Raw genomic sequence first — 16,376 nt, forward strand, 5'->3', positions numbered from 1 at the left:
TGGATAAAAAAGTGTCCTTATCTTATAGATTTTTCTTATGTACTAATGGTTTTATGAAACTGTTGCTATTTGTGATTGGGGGGGTTGATGGTTGTTGGGGTTTTTTTAAGATAAGAATTATTGGAACTGTGGAATTGAAAGGATATACATAAATTTAAGATGTACAGAATTACATTTATGAAGTTGTACTGGTTTTGGCTGGGATTGAGTTAAATTTCTTTGTAGTAGCTGGCATGGTGCTATGTTTTGTTTTTGTGCTGAAAACACTGTTGATAACACACTGATGTTACTGCTGAACTGTGCTTACACAGTGTCAAGGCCTTCTCTCTCATGCTGCAAGAGAAAGACAAATTTAGGTGCTAATGAAATTATCTGCTGCATGTTTCCTAATTTCAGGTGTAGATTAGGGAAGTGTACCAGGTAGTCATTATTAGGAGACTGTAAAACCAACCTATCTTAGTTTAAGACAATTTTACAGGGTGCAGACTTTGAAATGTTATCTCCCCTTAGTTTTAACCACTCCCCTTTCAACAATAAGGAGAGACAAATACGAAGAGATAAGTGAAAAAATAACAGTTTACTAAAAGAAAAACAGCAATAACCACTAGATACAAAGGTGCTGAGTTATGTGGCCCTCTCCCCGAGAACAAAGAAAACAATATGGCCACCACCTGGACAGCCCAGTGGCCCAGAGGACAAAGACAAGATAGCGGAGAAGCCCCCTTCTCCGGACCATGCAGCCGAGAGAGAGAACAAAGGAAAACAACACAACAACCAAGCCTCTGCAGTTCCAGAACTCCCTCCCTGCCCCCAAACAACAACAGGAGCAGGGAAAAACAAAACCTGGAAAAAACTATTTTTCTCCAAAAGGCTCCAATGCTGCTTAAACACTGGAAGAAACTTCCTGGCAGTTGCAGGGCCAACCGCCCCCTCAGTGGCTTGAGACTCATGGAGAGTGGCTTCAATGCTGCTGAAATGCTGATTCCTGTGAGGCAGCGCAAGGCAGGGGCTTTCTTGCTCTTTTCTTGCTGAAAGACCTTGAAATGTGATATAAATTAAAATTATAGTGAGTTTGTTGTATTTTATTAAAATAAAAACAACTGGGAGAAAAAAAGCTATCAAAAGCACAACTAGGTCAAGTGACAAGGAGCTGGAATTAGAAATCCAAATCAGTAGTAAAGACTTAGAAGTGGTGGCTTCTTTGAAAAAGCTAGTTTTCCTCTGTCTTGTCTGTCTGCCTACAAAGGTGCAAGGAGCACAGTTGCCTTTCTCAAACACTAAGGTTTCCTGGTTCCAGCCAGGACAGAGTTAATTTTTTCGGTAGCCAGGAGGGGGCATGACTGGGGTCTGGAGGTTATTCTATATCACCTCACATCATTGCTAGGGGCAGGGGAAAGGGCTCTTTTAAGGGGAGAAGGGGTTTCTTCCAGATGAGAAAATATGGCAGAGGGAGCTGTCCAGTATTGTCTATTATCATGGAGTTTTTCCATGTGAATAATTTATTTTCTTGTACACTCTGTTAATATTGTTGCTGTTACTGTTCATTTTCTTATCTTATTGCTGTTTCCAGTAAATTGTTCTTATCTCAACCCGTGATCTTTGCCTTTTGTGCCTCCAACTCTCCTCTCCAGCCATCCACAGTGGGGAGGAGGAGGTGAAAACAGGGGAACAAGAGAGGACAGCGTGTGGTTTGGAGAGTCGGTGGGGGCACTGAATTGGGGAGCACCATTCCCAAACCACGACACAAGGCCACAGAAGGAACTTGCCATAAGATAAGCCACCACAGCGGGAACTTGAGATAAACACAGAAGGGAGGAATTTGCAACAGGAAGGCACTGATTCCAGGCCTGGTGAGGCAAGATCTGGTTAGCACACCCTGGTTAACGCATCTCAACAAAAATTCCCAGTGTGGAAAAGAGAGCAACTGCTCATATACATATCACCCCAAATTATGGGAACAGCATCTGTGACCACTCTGTGATACTCGTAACTTGGACTGTATAAAGGTGGTACCCCCAGAAGAACGACTCCGGGATCCCCATCACTGAGAAGCCCGGGGTGAAGAAGGATGCTGCTGGATTCATGAGTGGTGACTGTCTTCTGCTTGACCTCTCTCTCTCCACTCTTTACTCTTTTCTATTTCTTTCTTTCTACCTCACATTTATTGTAAAATAAAATCCATATTGCATATGGTCTCATGTGCAACTCGGTCAGAGGCATCTCTCACTAATCAGATCTTAAAACAAAAGGCTTTAATTTGCTGTAAAGTAGGTTTAAAAGAGGAGAAAAATATATTTGACTAAATGTTCTGGTTTGGCCAAATTTAGAAATATATCCTCTGAGAGAAGGCAGGTCACCACCCCTCCCCCACCAGGTTCGGGAAAAATAAATTTTCCTCGAAGGAAAGTGAAAGAGATAAACGCTATTTATTTAACAAACACACGGGAAAAGGATAATAATGCTAAATAATAAAATCTCTCGCTGTGGAGAAAAAACCTGGGAAAGTGTTAGAGTCCTCCCTTTGGTCTCCTCGGAGCTGGGGCTTGGCCCAGGGCCAGGCCCTCTGTGCCCGGTGGAAAGTCCTCCCGATGTGCTCTGATGTTAAAGCAATCAAGCAGTCCAGTAGAAAAGGGAGAAAATCTGAAATTCCAGGGAAGGAAAAATTCAACTCTCAGTCTCTCTCCGGAGAAAAAGCAGCTGAACCACTGGCCAAAAAAACTGTCCTCGGGAAACAGCAAGCCGGGTGCTTCCTCCCTCCCCTGCCATAGCTGGGAAACAAATTGCTATCTGTGTGTGACCTTGAACAAGCTGCAAACTGCTTTGAAAAAGTTTTGCTCAGTTTTTCCTTCCCCCTCTCAGGCTCAGTTTAGAGGCATAGAAAGGCACAGGAATTAATTTCTGGGCATAGGGCAGCGATATGGGATACACATCATAAGGTTACCCCAAGACACTAAAGTATCCAGATTTTTGACGTTTACCTCTACTGGGAAACAGAATTATTAGTTCCATCTTGAGAAATAAAGGATAACATCCAATATGGAGAAACAAACGAAAGCCAAACTTGGTTCTTATTTTTTATAACAGTAGAGCGTGTGTCTGTAGTCTCAGTAATTTTGTTAAAATATAGAGGAGCCTCTCAGGATATAGTTTCAGTAGATCAGTCAGCTCCTTAGTGCTTGGCATTGTGCTTGTGCTTCTAATTAGAGCATGTTTCTCCTCAATATAGGTGAATCCTGATTTTTTTTTTTTTTATTAACATAATCTAATCTAATTGTCTGTGAGGTAAATTGTGGTTACCCTGGTGTCCTGGTTCTGGCCAGGACAGGGTTAACTTTTGCAGTAGGCAGGAGGGGCTCAGGCAGGACTCGGGTTATTCTATACCACCTCATGCCACACACAGGGGAGTCACTTCTTTTCCAGTTTGCTGGGGTGTACGGTCAGGTAGCACTGGGTTCCACACGGTGAGAAATTGCATGTGAATCGTTTGCCTGTCTTGTATACTCTGTTATTAGTATTGTTGTTGCTGTTCATTTTTATTTCATTGCTGTTTCCAGTAAATTGTTCTTATCTCAAGCCATAATCTACCGTTTTGTGCCTCCCATTCTCCTCTCCATCCCGCCATGGGGGGGGGGGGGGGGGGGGGGGGAGGGGGAAGTGAGCCAGTAGTGCATGGACTGGGGTGTTTTCGGTGGGAACACTAATTTGGGAAATACCATTCCTAAACCATTACACCTTGTGTTTACATTTATATTTCAACTTTTTGAGCCTAGTGATCACTTGTTTTATGCTGTACAAATGTAATGCATGGTCCTTTACAGTCCTTCCTAGCTGTTACCAGTACTGTCCTTGGGAATTATGAAGAGATCCCACTCCCAGATTCGACTACTTTAAGATGCAATGAAACCTTTTGGGAGAGTCAGGAATTCATTTTACCACTCTTCTCCTGGTCCGGTTTCCCAAACTCTTAGAGTTGACATTGGGCAGGCAATATTAGGTGTGAATAAACACATCTCTGAAATTTTCAGGTATCTCAAAGTAATTCTGAAAGAGACATCAAATCAATATTAATTCTCATATGATTGTATGGTGTTTCCACAGCAGATACTGAAATATAATTTTAAAATGTCAGCTTTTGCTGCCTGTCATAAAGATGGGATATTATGAGAAATAAGCAGCTGTGGTGTGTTTTGAAGAGTCCATCTAATTTTGCTGGACTGAATGGAGAGTACCATCTGATATGATGACAATTAAAAACATTGCTAGTAGCTTTTTCCCATCCCTCTTCCTTTTCTCTCCTCCTATGTCCCCCAGTTGAAATGTGTGTACTTCCTCTATAGTCCACACCCTCAAAGAATGTTTATTTCATTTCTGTGTTGTCTTACCCTTTTTCTTTCTCTGTAAGGTAGAAGCATTCAGAAACATGGCTCCTAGTTTTGCTATTGAATTTAACAGCATTCTAAGGATACATTAGGCAGAATTAATCCAGGCTCAAAAAGCACAGGCCAACTGGCAATTAAATGCTTAATTATTTTGTTCTTGACTTTTTATTATTGAAAATATTTAGTTTTTTAGTCATGAGAGATTGAGCCATATATATTCTTCTTCCTCAGATCTATCCAAGTTTGACTCTTTGCTGCTTATTATAAAGAAGCATAAAACAAATACAATCACTTTGTGTGTTTGTTTTTTGGTTTTTTTTTTTTTTTGCTAATATTCAGTATTAACTTCTGGTTTTATATTCATGGCAAATTAGTTGTACAGTGTTTATTTTGAATGATGTCTAAAACATGGAATTTCATGTAATGTGCAAGTTGAAACAGTAGCACTTGTCATTCCATAGTCAGGACGAGGTAAAGGATATGAACTTAAATCCATTCAATGAGATTCATGGTATATAGAATCTGATAACTCTCCGTTATTGTTTTCTAATTACTGTTAACATCTTTGAAGTCACATTATTGCTTGAGACCAAACCAAGCTTGACCCCAAAATATTCGATACACTATTTTTTCACTTGAAATGTTTATCGGAATGTATTGCTGTATTGGGTTTGCGTGGCAAGGTTTTGGTAGCAGGGGGCTACAGGGGTGGCTTCTGTGAGATGCTGCTGGAAGCTTCACCTTATGTCTGGCAAAGCCAATGCCAGGCGGCTCCAAGACAGACCCACCACTGGCCAATGTTGAGCCAATCGGCAATGGTAGCAATGCATCTGGAATAATATATTTAAGAAGGGAAAAAAAGTTATTGCACAGAAGTAATTGTGGCCAGAGAAGAGAGGAGAATATGGGAGAGGAACAACTCTGCAGACACCAAGGTCAGTGCAGAAGAGAGGGGAGGACATGCTCCAGGTGCCAGAGCTGAGATTCCTCTGCATCCTATGGTGAAGACCATAGTGATGTCAGACTGTCCCCCTGCAGCCCATGGAGGCCGCGGGGGGTGCAGAGATCCACCTTCAGCCCGTAGAGGAGACCCACACTAGAGCAGGCAGATGCCTGAAAGAAGGCTGTGAACCTGTGGGAAACCCGTGCTGGAGCAGCCTGTTCCTGAAGGACTGCACCCCATGGAAGGGACCCATGCTGGAGCATATCATGAAGAACTGTAACCTGTGTGAGGGACTCATGTTGGAGAAGTTTGTGAAGGATTGGCTCCTGTGGGAGGGACCCCACACTGAAGAAGGGGAAGGACTCCTCTGCCTAAGGGGGAAGCAGCAGCAGAAACGACGTGTGATGATGTACTAGTTTGAAAACAAACCAGTGGGAGGCACCAAGTCAGAATAACAATTTAATAGGGAAATTTAAAAAAATAAAGGCAGAAAACACGGGTTAAACTGACAGAGTCAGGATACAACCTGATACCCTGTTAGTCAGGGTGGCGGTAGCAGTCTGATAAAATGGTGGCTGCAGTCCTCCTGAAGTCGTGGATGTGATTGTGTTGAAGCAGTGATCCTGTAGAAGGGTCTGCTCTTCCTCAGAAGGTCCAGTGGTGGCTATGTAGCTCTTATCCTCTGGGAATCCAGTGGAAAGGGTTGTCTGTGGTGTTCGGAACCTCAGATTATATCCAGGATGGAATGCTTGGTTCCTCCTTCTGGGTGGAGCATCTCACAATGGGATGATGAGTCATGAGGCATGGCATTGATGGGCCCATTAACAGAAGATAGTCTGGAGGGAGGAGGCAAGGAAACACTGTCCCACCTGGTTTCAACAGCTCATGCGGATGGTAATAGAATGCACTATAACCCAGGACAGATGAACTGACCCTAATCCCCATTCCCCATCTCCCTGCACCACTGGGGGGAAGGAGGTAGAGAATCAGGAATAAAGTTAAGACTGGAAAGGAGGGAGGAGTGGGGAGAAAGTGTTTTTAAGATTTGGTTTTAATTCTCATTATCTTTCTCTGATTTGATCAGTAATAGATTCAGTTATTATCCCCAAGTTGAGTCCTTTCTGCCCATGATGGCAATCAGTGAGTGATCTTTCCCTGTCCTTATCTCAACTTATGAACCTTTCATTGTATTTTCTCTCCCCTGTCCAACTGAGGTGTCTTGAGGTGATTTTATGATGTGTATCCCCCTATCGCTGCTCTATGCCCAGAAATTAATTTTGTGCCTTTCTGTGCCTTTAAACTGAGCCCGAGAGGGGGGAGAGAGGAAAAACCAAACAAACTTTTCAAAGCAGTTGTTCAAGGACACAGATACACATTCCTCTGCGTTCTGCTGCAGTACCAAGAGCAGAGGAAGCACCCTTCTTGCTTTTCAGCCAACTTTCAGCTGCTTTTCTCCGGAGAGAGACGGAGAGTTGAACTTTGTTTTCCTGGGACTTCGGTTTTTCCCTTCTTCTCTTCTGGACTGTTTCAACATCAGAACACATCAGGAGAATTTTTCACCGAGGCCCCAGAGGTGGGCCCACACCGACCCAGCTCTGAGGAGGAGGAGAGAGGCCACACCTACAGAAGGACTCTGAAACCTTCCCAGGTTTCTCTCCACAGCAAGAGGTTTTCTTATTTAGCATTATTATCCTTTTCCCAAACCTGGTGGGGGAGGGGTGGTTGCAACCTCCCTTCTATCAGAGGATATTTTCCTCCAAATTTGTCCAAACCGGCACAAATAATTAGTGGACCACATATCATCAGCCACTGTCAAATGGCTTAGGCTCTCCATCTGTTTCGGCTGCAGCCTGAGTGACTGGGGTGTCTGCTGATTTATCTTCCTGACCCTCTACCTTTACCTGCTGCAGTGTGCGATAGGCATATGCCAAAGCCCAACATATTATAAGGAGCTCTTTCTCATTAGGAATGTCATTGTATTTCTCTTTCAGATATTTCCCCGCCTCAGCTGGTTTCTGAATTTGTTCAGGGAGGAAATTGCAAACCATTGGGTCAGAGAATTCCTTCAGAGTTTGGCCCATATCCTTCCATTCCCCACACCACTCAGGATTTTCCACCTCTGGGTCAGGTGCCTCGGCAGTCACCCTGGAAATCTGAGCTCTCATTCTAGACAAGCTGCAAACCACATAGAGGAAGCTTACCAGATAAAATACCAGAAATACCAGGAAGGTGGTCTCTTTAACATCCAGGGGATACTGAACATTCTCAAAGGATAACCTATCAAATTTAAAGGGAAGGGAAACCCCGTCTCCTCCTCTTCTAACAATCTGGGTGCAATTACTAACAAATTCCCAAAACAGGCTACTGAAGCTAGGACTGGGGTTAGGACGGAGAAACCACATATCATACACACTTCGAACAGCTGCCTGTACCTCTGTCAACTTCTTATAAATCATTATCACTGAGCACAGCAAAATAAAAATCTGAATTCGTGCCCCTGCTCTGCAAAAATTCCTTATCAAGGATAAGATCGGACCAAGTTGTGGATAGGCAAATAGGCCTAGGGACCAGAAAGGCAGTAGTACCTTAAACAAGCCTACGGACCAGAAATACACGAGTACATCAGGCCAGAGAGACATTATGAACTCAACCAACATGGTGACTACTTTGCCCCAACACATAGTAATTAATTTTAAACCAAAATGTAATTAGCACAGGCCTTTCACTTTCCTTCGAGCCCCGCAGTTGGGCGCCATTAAATTTGTTCTGGTTTGGCCAAATTTAGAAATATATCCTCTGAAAGAAGGCAGGTTACAACCACCCCTCTCCCACCAGGTTCGGGAAAAAATAAATTTTCCTCAGAGGAAAGTGAAAGAGATAAAAACTATTTATTTAACAAACACATGAGAAAAGGATAATAATGCTAAATAATAAAATCTCTCACTATAGAGAAAAAACCTGGGAAAATATTAGAGTCCTCCCTTTTGGTCTCCCTTCTCCTCCGATCTGGGACTTGGCCCAGGGCCAGGCCCTCTGTGCTCGGTGGAAAGTCCTCCTGATGTGTTCTGATGTTGAAGCAGCCCAGCAGAGAAGAAAGGAAAAAATCAGAGTCACAGGAAAACAAAGTTCAACTCTCCAGAGGAAAAGGAGCTGGAAAAAAAACTGGCCAAAAAACTGGCTGGAAAAGAGAACAAGCTGGGTGTTTCCCTCTGCTCTCTCTCTCCTGCCACCGCTGAAATGCAGACCACTTTTTATCCCTGTGTCCTTGGAACATGATAACAAACTACAACCTGCTTTGAAGAAGATTTGCTCAGTTTAAAGGCATGGAAAGGCACAAAATTAATTTCTGGGCATAGGGCAGCGACATGGCATACACATCATAAAGTTACCCCAATATACCCTATTTCCTCCTCCTCTAACAAACTGGGTGCAATTACTAATAAACTCCCAAAACAGGCTACTGAAACTAGGACTGGGGTTAGGATGGAGAAACCACAAATCATACACACTTTGAACAACTACCAGTACCTCTGTTAACTTCTTATAAATCATTATCACCAAGCACAGCAAAATAGAAATCTGGATTTGTGTCCCTGCTCTGTAAAAGTTATGTATCATGGACAAGATCGGAGCAAGTTGTGGATAGGCAAACAGGCCTAAGGACCAGAAAGGCATTAGTATATCAAGCCAGAGAGACATTATGAACTCAATCGACATGGTGACTACTTTGCCCCAACACAAAGTAATTAAATTCAAACCAAAATGTAATTAGTACAGTTTTTTTCACTTTCACTCGAGCCCCGCAGTTGGGCGCCACTAATTATTTGTGCCGGTTTGGACAAATTTGGAGGAAAATATCCTCTGATAGAAGGCAGGTTACAACCACCCCTCCCCCAACAGGTTCGGGAAAAAGAAGTTTTCCTCGGAGGAAAGTGAAAGAGATAAAAACTATTTATTTAACAAACACACAGGAAAAGGATAATAATGCTAAATAAGAAAACCTCTTGCTGTGGAGAGAAACCTGGGAAGATTTCAGAGTCCTTCTGTAGGTGTAGTCTCTCTCCTCCTCCTCAGAGCTGGGTCGGTGTGGACCCACCTCTGGGGCCTCGGTGAAAAATTCTCCTGATGTGTTCTGATGTTGAAACAGTCCAGAAGAGAAGAAGGGAAAAACCGAAGTCCCAGGAAAACAAAGTTCAACTCTCCGTCTCTCTCCGGAGAAAAGCAGCTGAAAGTTGGCTGAAAAGCAAGAAGGGTGCTTCCTCTGCTCTTGGTACTGCAGCAGAACGCAGAGGAGTGTGTATCTGTGTCCTTGAACAACTGCTTTGAAAAGTTTGTTTGGTTTTTCCTCTCTCCCCCCTCTCGGGCTCAGTTTAAAGGCACAGAAAGGCACAAAATTAATTTCTGGGCATAGAGCAGCGATAGGGGGATACACATCATAAAGTCACCCCAAGACAGGAGGAGAGTGAGAAAGTGGCTTTGGTGGGCACCTGACATTCAGCCAAGGTCAAACCACCACAACTGCCCTTGAAGTTGTTGGCAAATTTTTAAATGTCTTCCTTTGAATTGGACACTTTTCAGTGAATGACTAATGCCAATTATGCTTCTGTCAGAAGCCATTTAGGTGGTACTAGACATTTCCGGATAATTTGTGTAAGCAAAGTTTCTGCTTTGCTTGTTATGTTTGGCATTCTCTGCTAAAGGGGACTATCAGCATCATCAGCTAATCGTGCCTGATGCATTTGGTGGCCTTTGATGACAGGGTTACAGAGGTGGTGAATGAGGGAAGAGCAATTGACATCACCTACCTGGACTTGTGCAAAGCATTTGACATCCTGGTCTCTAAACTGGAGAGGTGTGGATTTGATGGGTGGGCCAGTCAGTGGATAAGGAATTGGCTGGATGGTCGCTCTCAGACTTGTGGTCAACAGCTCAATGTCCAAGTGGAGATTAATGACAAGTGGTGTTCTTCAGGGGTCGGTATTGGGACCGGCACTGTTTACCATCTTTTTCAGTGACATGTACAGTGGGATCAAGTGCACCCTCAGCAAGTTTGCCAACAACATCAAGCTGTGTGGTGAGACCCTACCTGGAGTATTACTTTCAGATCTTGGACCCTGAACATAAGAAGGACATGGATCAACTAGAGTGAGTCCAGAGGAAGGCAACAAAGGTGATCAGAGGGATGGAACACCTCTCCTGGGATGACAGGCTGAGAGAGTTGGGGTTGTTCAATGTGGAGAAGAGAAGGATTCAGGGAGACCTTATAGCAGTGTTCCAGTACCTAAAGGGGGCCTACAAGCAAGCCGGAGAGGGACTTTTTACAAGGGCATGGAGTGATAGGACAAGGGGGAATGGCTTTAAACTGAAAGAAGGTAGGTTTAGATTGGATATTAGAAGGAAATTCTTTACTGTGAGGGTGGTGAGACACCAGAGCAGGTTGCCCAGAGAAGTTGTGGATGCCCCATCCCTGGAAGTGTTCAAGGCCAGGTTGGATGTGAAGGTGTCTCTGCCCATGGCAGGGGGGTTGGAACTAGATGATCTTAAAGGTCCCTTCCAACCCAAATCATTATATTATTTTATTATATATGTTAAACATTAATGTATTAAAATATTTTTATTTGCTCTCAAATGTTTTAAGTAATTAAGACATAGTAATACAACATAATGTATTTACAAATAAATATCTTTGTATAGAAACTGTACAAGCTGTTTGGAATTTTAAAAGTTCTGCACAGCTGATTTGTTGCCTTAGTGTAAGATAAGGTTTATGTCTTCCTTATGCTGTGAGGGTTTATTTCTCCCTTTAATCTCTGGGGAAAAAAAGTAAAATATACAGAAGGAAAGATATCCTAAAGCATCAGAACTTTAGTATTCCTATTCCTGTAGGAAAAACAAAAACAGAAATGCATTTCTATTGTGAATTTGTTCTAATGAGCTTTACCACTTGTTGTGGTTTGACAGTGGCCAAATGCCAGGCACCCACGACAGCTGCTCACTCGCCCTCCCCTGCTAAAGCTGGGCAGAGGAAAGAAAAAAAAAAATTAAATGAAGGATTCATGAGTTGAGATAAGGACTGGGAGAAAACACTCCAAGGGCAAAACAGGCTCAACTTAGAAGTACAAAGTAAATTTATTGCTAACAAAATCAGAAGAGGATAATGAGAAGTAAAATAAGCCCTTAAAACACCATTTCTTTCCCCAACCCCTCCCCCCTTCCCACTGAGTGCAGGGAGACAGGGCATGGAGGTTTTGGTCAGTTCGTCACCCGAGATCTTCTTCCACTGCTCAGGGAGAGAAGTCCTTCTCCTGCTATGCTGTGGGGTCCCTTCCCATGGGAGACAGTTCTCCGTGAACTTCTCCAGCATGGTTCCACTCTCACGAGCAGCAGTTCTCCCAAAACTGCTGCAATGTGAATTCCCCCCACGGGCAAACATTCCTCCCGAAACTGCTGTGGCATGGGTCACTCTTCCACGGAGTGCAGTCCTCCAAGGACAGGCTGCTCCAGCCTGGAAGCAGGGGCTTATCCCTCTGTATTTAGCATTGGTGCAGCCTCACCTTGAGTATTGTGTGCACTTCTTGGCCTCACAATTAAAAAAGGATGTGAAGGTCCCTGAATTGCCCCCAGAGGAGGGCAACAATGCTGTTGACAGGACTGGAAGGAATGTCCTATGAGGAATGGCAAAGGACTTTAGGCTTATCTAGCTTGGAAGAAAAAAGTCTAAACTGTGATCTCGTTGCTCTCTACAGATTCCTGAGTAAGGGAAGTGGAAAGGGAGGTGCTGAACTCTTCTCTCTCTTATCCAGTGACAGGATGTGTGGGAATGGTTCAAAGCTGCATCAGGAGAGGTTTAGACTTGACATTAGGAAGCATTTATTTGCTGAGAGGGTGGTCAAACTCTGGAACAGGCTTTCTGGAGAGGCAGTCGATGCCCCAAGCCTGTCAGTGTTTAAGAGGCATTTAGACATTGTTTTCGTGGCCTTCCTCTGGACTCACTCTAACAGGTCCATGTCTTTCTTGTGCTCGGTTCTTCATCTACCTTGTCACCATCTCTTCTTGTAAGTAGGCTATATTCACATTCTTCACCTAAATGCCGTAACTTTTTATTAAACTGGGCACTACCTTAAGCTACCAACACAAGAAACTGAGCAGTACTCAGTTTGCTTAGTTGGTTTTTCTCTAGAGCTAGGTACACGAACAAGCAAGTTCTTGAAATCAGTCAGGACCCGTCAAGCTCGTTTTTATCTGACAGCAAAATAGGGTAGTCTACCATCAAACTCTTAATTCAGTGTTGTAAATATTTGTTAGTTTGGTACATGTCCATTTCATTCATGGATATTGTGTATGAATAGTCAAGAAATTTTGCACGTAAGTGAATTTGAGAGAATAAAGACATCTGGCTGTAGAACTTGAGTTTTATAAAAAATAAGAGGTGCCTAAGGTGAACAGTTACTGAACAGGGCAAACACTCATTCCGAGTAGAGTGCATAGCTTCTCCTTTGTATTTTTTGCAGCTTCTGTAATAGATCTTCCTTTTGTGTATCTTTAGGGCTACTTTTGTTTTGGAAGGCTAAATGTGTTGCACTGTATAGTAAGATTCAGAGTCTCTGAGCAGAGGACAGAAAACAAGTTTTGTGTTGAACCATTCTGCTAAATATGTGGGTGTGCTTTTTATAGTATTTTAACTACTTGAATTGATTTAGTTAAATCTTACTTTTTCTCATCAACCAGTAATGGCAAACATGAAATCTGTGTGTTTGTGTTTTTTTACTTTGTGAGAACAGATTTTTTTTTTAATAAGTATGTTTTTAAACTTGTGTTGGGGTTTAGGATTCCTTCCTTTTGTTTCTTGGAATTTTGTCCCGTATGTTGCTAAGATACAATAACGACCGGGTACTTAAGAGAGACAAAAGAAGTTGCCCCGGGAAGGGTGCGGCTTGCTACTCTATTACGGGATGTGTGTGTGTTTTCTTGTTTTCTCGTTTTCTCGTGGAGGGGTGGAGATACCGCGAGAATTGGGCTGGGGGAAGGGGTTGGGCGCAGCTCCTCGCTCTTTCTTGCTCTCTCGGCTTCGGAGGAGGACGGTCGGAGCTGCTGCTTGGGGGAGGGAATTCGCTGCCGCCGCCAGAGCCCAGCCTGGTCTTGCTTCTTCTGCCGTGGGGTGAGCCTTTGCTCGTGAGAGCAGCCACTGAACTGGGACCTTATTAACACCCTACCTCACTAAAAAAAGGACTTTCACCACCTGCTCGGGTGCCTCAGGGCAAAACCCCGGGATCCCAAGCCCTTTCCCCTCCCAGGGAGCCTTTTCCCTGCCCTGCTCGGGGAGCCGGGCTGCAGTTGCCCCGCCCCCGCCGATTTTTTTTTGCCACTGCTCCGAGTTTTTGCTACATTGTAGCTCTGCACCCCCTGCCCTGCCGAGACGTCCCGTGGTTCCAGCTACAGCTGCAAAGTTTCTGATACATCTCGTCTACCACCCCGGGATTTTGCTCGTTCCTGCCGTTACAGCTTGCTGCCTCCGAGAGTCCCGCTGGGGCACCGGGATAGACTGCCCCTGTGGGGTTTGTAAAGCAAGCCCGTTTCCCATCCCTTCTCGTCTCGCTCAAGCTGCCATTAACCGCATGGTCTCCAAGCTCGCACCGGAGCGCCCCCTGCAGCCGCGGGGGAATCATCGCACCTGCCCTGCCCAGCTGGGAGCCTGACAGCGCCCCTGCCGGCTCTGACCATAACTACACCAAAGGGGAAAGTGCCTGCGGCCGAGAAGGCTGTTACTGGGTTTCTGGTTCTGTTTGTTGTTGCTGCCATTGTTGTTAGTTTGCCTTGTTATACATACTGATAAAGAACTGTTATTCCTTTTCTCATATCTTTGCCTGAAAGCCCCTTAATTTTAAAATTATAATAATTCAGAAGGAAGAGGGTCATATTTTCCATTCCAAGGGAGGCTCCTGCCTTCCTTAGCAGACGCCTGTCTTTCAAACCAAGACAACTTGTTTCCTCATATAACTAAGGGGTGGCTAATGATAGGGTGAAAATGTTTGTTCAGTTGTTGCAGTCAAGTCTCAAAAGTATTTTGGGTTTCTATTCATACTTTTTGAGATATATTTTAATTTCTAGCTGTTAGTTTTTATAAACGTGTTCAAGGGAAGTTCTATTTACTTGGTTTTTACTGCAAATAGCATCTTTACTGTAGCTATTTGCATGGAGGGCTTAATTTTGGAAAACTTCAAATTCCAGCTGTTAAAACTGGAGACGCATCTTTCCATGGATTCAGTACAAGCTTGAGTGTTGGAAACAAAATGTATGTAGTCTTATTTTAATTCTGTCTCTTCTGTCACATGATATATGTCCTTTTATTTCTCCATAGGAAAATCCAAATATTAAAATATTTATGAAAACTGTTAAGGTTAATTGCACTTTCAGTGCTTGTGTGACACTACTGCTATTATGAAAATTAATTTTCAGAATACATATGCTAAAGCTATGCTTGGAACATGTACATAATGCTAAAGAATTTGTTTAGATCTGTAGAGAAACCTCAATTAAGTATTTCTCTGTCGGTGTGAATTTAAATGTCCATAGATGAAATTCTGAACATTTCTCCAGATATATGAGGGTTTTTATTGATAACATGCATGTGTCCAGCACTCTCTGACTGTGTTCTTTTTGATATTCCATGTGTAGAGGGTTTAATGCTTTAATGCCAACTTTAGTTTTTTCAAGTGTGGTAGGTTGACCCTGGCTAGATGCCAGATACCCACCAAAGCTGCTCTGTCACTCTCCTCTGCAACTGGACATGAGAGAGAAAATATAGCGAAAGGCTCATGGGATAAGGACTGGGAGAGATCACTCACTGACTACCATAATGGGCAAAACAGACTCAGCTTGGGGATATTAATTGAATTTATTGCCAACAAAATCCGAGCAGGATAGTGAGAAGTAAAATAAATCTTAAAAACACCTTCCCCCCATCCCTCCCTCCTTCCTGAGCTCTACCTCCTCCCTGCCAGCAGTGCAGAGAGATGGGGAAGGGGGGTTACAGTCAGTTAATCACAGGTTGCTTCTGCCATTGCTCAGGCAGAGGAGTCCTTTCCCTGCTCCAGCATGTGGTCCCTCCCAAGGGACACAATTCTCCACAAACTTCTCCAGTGGTAGTCCTTCCCATGGGCTGCAGTTCTTCATTAACTGCTCCAGCATGGGTCCCTTCCATGGACTGCAGTCCTTTAGGAACAGGCTGCTCCAGCATGGGTCCCCCCATGGGATCACGTCCTACCAGGAAACCTGCTCTAGCGTGGACTTCTCTCTATGGGTCTGCAGGACCCTGCTCCAGCACAGGTTTCCTATGGATTCACAGCCTTCTTTCAGGCATTTGCCTGCTCTGGCATGGATCTCCTCCATGGGCTGCAGATGGATCTCTGCACCCCTGGGGTCCTCCATGGGCTGCAGGGGAATCTCCACTCTGGCACCTGGAGCACCTCCTCCCCCTCCTTCTGCACTGACCTGGGTGTCTGCAGAGTTGTTCCTCTCACACATTCTCACTCCTCTTCTCTGGCTGCAATTACATCTGCACATTATCTCTTTTCCTTCTTAAATATGTTATCACAGAGGCGTTACTACCAGTTTTGATTGGCTCAGCCTTGGCCAGCAACAAATCCATCCTGGAGCCGGTTGGCATTGGCTCTGTTGGACATGTGGGAAGCTTCTAGCAGCTTCTCATGGAAGCCACCCCTGTAGTTCCCCCCCGCCCCCCCCCCCCCCCCCGCAAAAACCTGGCCATGCAAACCCAATACATGAATTTATTTAACATTACATGGAACTTGGATTTAGAATGATACAGCAATTTTCTTTAATCACAGTGCAAGTACAAGTTACATTTAGCAGAGCATAGCAGTTGCAATATACAGTTGTATCACAATACAAATGTGTTTGTCATTATTGGTCTCCATCACAATGCTGGGCATCCCCAGTTGTTGGGAAGAAATATGTGGGTTGAAACCAACTCAAGCCTGTTGCTCTCCTCAATGTTCTGTCTGTTAGTTGTGCAGTTTTTATACTGTATATGC

At 43.9% G+C, this 16,376-nt stretch overlaps 1 protein-coding gene across 2 annotated transcripts in view; it reads left to right on the forward strand.

Annotated features, from left to right (window-relative positions):
- LOC125319344 (spindlin-Z-like) overlaps positions 1-16,376 on the forward strand; it is a 148,255-nt gene that overhangs the window by 111,931 nt on the left and 19,948 nt on the right. The window contains exon 1 of one of the 2 annotated variants that reach the window (XM_048290450.1): positions 13,392-13,480. The exons of the other annotated variant lie outside the window; for it this stretch is intronic. The gene's annotated coding sequence lies outside the window, so the exon portion shown is untranslated. Of the gene's footprint in view, positions 1-13,391; positions 13,481-16,376 lie in introns of those variants that run through there. 2 annotated transcript variants of the gene reach the window in all.

Source organism: Corvus hawaiiensis, chromosome W, assembly GCF_020740725.1.
Source record: "Corvus hawaiiensis isolate bCorHaw1 chromosome W, bCorHaw1.pri.cur, whole genome shotgun sequence".
Lineage (NCBI taxonomy): Eukaryota > Metazoa > Chordata > Aves > Passeriformes > Corvidae > Corvus > Corvus hawaiiensis.